Here is a 5252-nt window from a genome sequence, read left to right as displayed (position 1 = left end):
TTAACCTTAAATGTAAATGGACTAAATGCTCCAATTAAAAGACACAGATTGGCAAACTGGATAAAGAGTCAAGACCCATCAGTCTGCTGTATTCAGGAGACCCATCACACATGCAGAGATACACATAGGCTGAAAATAAAGGGATGGAGGAAGATCTACCAAGCAAATGGAGAGCAAAAAAAAGCAGGCGTTGCAATACTAGTCTCTGATAAAACAGACTTTAAACCATCAAAGATAAAGAGAGACAAAGAAGGCCATTACATACTGGTAAAGGGATCAATTCAACAGGAAGAGCTAACTATCCTAAATATATATGCACCCAATACAGGAGCACCCAGATTCATAAAGCAAGTCCTTAGAGACTTACAAAGAGACTTAGACTCCCATACAATAATAATGGGAGACTTCAACACTGCACTGTCAACATTAGACAGATCAACAACACAGAAAGTTAACAAGGATATCCAGGAATTGAACTCATCTCTGCAGCAAGCAGACCTAATAGATATCTATAGAACTCTCCACCTCAAATCAACAGAATATACATTCTTCTCAGCACCACATCGCACTTTTTCCAAAATTGACCACATAATTGGAAGTAAAGCACTCCTCAGCAAATGTAAAAGAACAGAAATTATAACAAACGATCTCTCAGACCACTGTGCAATCAAACTAGAATTCAGGACTAAGAAACTCAATCAAAACCGCTCATCTACATGGAAAATAAACAACCGGCTCCTGATTGACTACTGGGTACATAATAAAATGAAGACAGAAATAAAGATGTTCTTTGAAACCAATGAGAACAATGATACAACATACCAGAATCTCTGGGACACATTTAAAGCAGTGTGTAGAGGGAAATTTATAGCACTAAATGTCCACAAGAGAAAGCTGGAAAGATCTAAAATTGACACTCTAACATCACAATTAAAAGATCTAGAGAAGCAAGAGCAAACCCATTCAAAAGCTAGCAGAAGGAAAGAAATAACTAAGATCAGAGCAGAACTGAAGGAGATAGAGACATAAAAAACCCTCCAAAAAATCAATGAATCCAGGAGTTGGTTTTTTGAAAAGATCAACAAAATTGACAGACCGCTAGCAAGACTAATAAAGAAGAAAAGAGAGAAGAATCAAATAGATGCAATAAAAAATGATAAAGGGGATATCACCACTGACCCCACAGAAATACAAACTACCATCAGAGAATACTTTAAACACCTCTACGCAAATAAACTAGAAAATCTAGAAGAAATGGATGATTTCCTGGGCACTTACACTCTTCCAAGACTAAACCAGGAAGAACTTGATTCCCTGAATAGACCAATAGCAGGCTCTGAAATTGAGGCAATAATTAATAGCATACGAACCAAAAAAAGTCCAGGACCAGATGGATTCACAGCTGAATTCTACCAGAGGTACAAGGAGGAGCTGGTACCATTCCTTCTGAAACTATTCCAATCAATAGAAAAGGAGGGAATCCTCCCTAACTCATTTTATGAGGCCAACATCATCCTGATACCAAAGCCTGGCAGAGACACAACAAAAAAAGAGAATTTTAGACCAATATCCCTGATGAACATTGATGCAAAACTCCTCAGTAAAATACTGGCAAACCGGATGCAGCAGCACATCAAAAAGCTTATCCACCATGATCAAGTGGGCTTCATCCCTGGGATGCAAGGCTGGTTCAACATTCACAAATCAATAAACATAATCCAGCATATAAACAGAACCAAAGACAAGAACCACATGATTATCTCAATAGATGCAGACAAGGCTTTTGACAAAATTCAACAGCCCTTCATGCTAAAAATGCTCAATAAATGTGGTATTGATGGAACGTACCTCAAAATAATAAGAGCTATTTATGACATACCCACAGCCAATATCATACTGAATGGGCAAAAACTGGATAAATTCCCTTTGAAAACTGGCACAAGACAGGGATGCCCTCTCTCACCACTCCTATTCAACATAGTGTTGGAAGTTCTGGCTAGGGCAATCAGGCAAGAGAAAGAAATCAAGGGTATTCAGTTAGGAAAAGAAGAAGTCAAATTGTCCCTGTTTGCAGATGACATGATTGTATATTTAGAATACCCCATTGTCTCATCCCAACATCTCCTTAAGCTGATAAGCAACTTCAGCAAAGTCTCAGGATACAAAATTAATGTGCAAAAATCACAAGCATTCTTATACACCAGTTACAGACATACAGAGAGCCAAATCATGAATGAACTTCCATTCACAATTGCTTCAAAGAAAATAAAACACCTAGGAATCCAACTTACAAGGGATGTAAAGGACCTCTTCAAGGAGAACTACAAACCACTGCTCAGTGAAATAAAAGAGGACACAAACAAATGGAAGAACATACCATGCCCATGGATAGGAACAATCAATATTGTGAAAATGGCCATACTGCCCAAGGTAATTTATAGATTCAATGCCATCCCTGTCAAGCTACCAATGAGTTTTTTCACAGAATTGGAAAAAACTGCTTTAAAGTTCATAAGGAACCAAAAAAGAGCCCACATTGCCAAGATAATCCTAAGTCAAAAGAACAAAGCTGGAGGCATCACGCTACCTGACTTCAAACTATACTACAAGGCTACAGTAACCAAAACAGCATGGTACTGGTACCAAAACAGAGATATAGACCAATGGAACAGAACAGAGTCCTCAGAAATAATACCACACATCTACAGCCATCTGATCTTTGACAAACCTGAGAGAAACAAGAAATGGGGAAAGGATTCCCTATTTAATAAATGGTGCTGGGAAAATTGGCTAGCCATAAGTAGAAAGCTGAAACTGGATCCTTTCCTTACTCCTTATACGAAAATTAATTCAAGATGGATTAGAGACTTAAATGTTAGACCTAATACCATAAAAACCCTAGAAGAAAACCTAGGTAGTACCATTCAGGACATAGGCATGGGCAAAGACTTCATGTCTAAAACACCAAAAGCAACGGCAGCAAAAGCCAAAATTGACAAATGGGATCTCATTAAACTAAAAAGCTTCTGCACAGCAAAAGAAACTACCATCAGAGTGAACAGGCAACCTACAGAATGGGAGAAAAGTTTTGCAATCTACTCATCTGACAAAGGGCTAATATCCAGAACCTACAAAGAACTCAAACAAATTTACAAGAAAAAAACAAACAACCCCATCAAAAAGTGGGCAAAGGATATGAACAGACATTTCTCAAAAGAAGACATTCATACAGCCAACAGACACATGAAAACATGCTCTTCATCACTGGCCATCAGTGAAATGCAAATCAAAACCACAATGAGATACCATCTCACACCAGTTAGAATGGTGATCATTAAAATGTCAGGAAACAACAGGTGCTGGAGAGGATGTGGAGAAATAGGAACACTTTTACACTGTTGGTGGGATTGTAAACTAGTTCAACCATTATGGAAAACAGTATGGAGATTCCTCAAGGATCTAGAACTAGATGTACCATATGACCCAGCCATCCCGTTACTCGGTATATACCCAAAGGATTATAAATCATGCTGCTATAAAGACATATGCACACGTATGTTTATTGCAGCACTATTCACAATAGCAAAGACTTGGAATCAACCCAAATGTCCATCAGAGACAGACTGGATTAAGAAAATGTGGCACATATACACCATGGAATACTATGCAGCCATAAAAAAGGATGAGTTTGTGTCCTTTGTAGGGACATGGATGCAGCTGGAAACCATCATTCTTAGCAAACTATCACAAGAACAGAAAACCAAACACCGCATGTTCTCACTCATAGGTGGGAAGTGAACAATGAGATCACTTGGACTCGGGAAGGGGAACATCACACACCGGGGCCTATCATGGGGAGGGGGGCGGGGGGAGGGATTGCATTGGGAGTTATACCTGATGTAAATGACGAGTTGATGGGTGCTGACGAGTTGATGGGTGCAGCACAGCAACATGGCACAAGTATACATATGTAACAAACCTGCACATTATGCACATGTACCCTAGAACTTAAAGCATCATAATAATAATTAAAAAAAAAGAAAAAAAACATAACAAAGTAGAAAAAAAAAAGTTTCTGTTGGGTCATTGATTGACCATTGAGATAATAGAACAGAGATATTGGTGACCACACATGAAAAAAATACAATCTTTACAAAAATAGTTTTAAAAATTCACTGAACTAATGGATGATTGAAGCCATCAAAAATCAACAAAAGCAAAGCCAGAGAGTAAGGAGGAGAATCTAGTTCCTAAAATTACTACACAATAGTATTTAAAACGTCCACATCTCAACAAAAAATACAGGGTACACAAAGAATTAGGAAAGTATAGTTCATTCACAGGAAAAATATGAACTAATAGAAGTAATTCCTGTGAAATTCTAGATATTGAATTTAGTAAAGGTTTTAAATCAACTCTCTTTAAAATTCTCAAAGAGCTAAAAGAAAATATGGACAAATAACTAAGGGAAATTAGGAAAATAATGTGTCAACAAATAGATAATATCAAAAAGAGACAGAAATCATAAAAGGAATCAAATAGAAATACTGGTGCTGAAAAGCACATTAACTGAACTCTAAAAAAAATTTACTAGAGCAATTAAACAGCAGATTTGAACAGGCAGAAGAAAGAATCGGCAAACTTGAAAATAAGAAAATAGAAATTACCCAATCTGTGATGCAGAAAGAAAAAGAATAAAAGGAAATAGACATTGCCTAAAATACCTACGGGACAATGTCAAGCATAAGATACATATTACAGGTGTTTCAGAAGTAAAGAGAGAAAGAGATAGGCAGAAAAAATATTTAAAAAATAATACTCAAAATCAAAATTTGATGAAAAACATAAATTTATACATACCAGAATCTCAATTAACTAAAAATAGGAAAGATTCAAAAAGATTCATACTGAGACACAATATAATCATACTGTCAAAAGCTAAAGATAATGGAAAAATACTGAAAGCAACAATATAGAAGCAACTCATCATATACAAGGTATTGTCAAGAATATTTTAAGAGCTGACTTTCTATCAGAAACCATGGAAGTCATAATGGAAAGCGATGGGTGCTTTTTTAACTAGTTAGGAAAAAAGCTTCACAATCAAAAATTTTATGTATGGAAAAATTTTTCTTCAAAAGTGAAAGAGAAGTTCAAACATTCCTCAGATAAATAAAAACTAAAGGAGTTTGATGTTAACATATTTGTCTTTTTTTTTTTTTTTTTTTTTTTTTTTTTTTTTTTTTTTTTTT

Source organism: Theropithecus gelada, chromosome X, assembly GCF_003255815.1.
Source record: "Theropithecus gelada isolate Dixy chromosome X, Tgel_1.0, whole genome shotgun sequence".
Taxonomy (NCBI): Eukaryota; Metazoa; Chordata; class Mammalia; order Primates; family Cercopithecidae; genus Theropithecus; species Theropithecus gelada.
The sequence above is the reverse complement of the archived record's forward strand: the minus strand, read 5'-3'. Positions refer to the sequence as shown.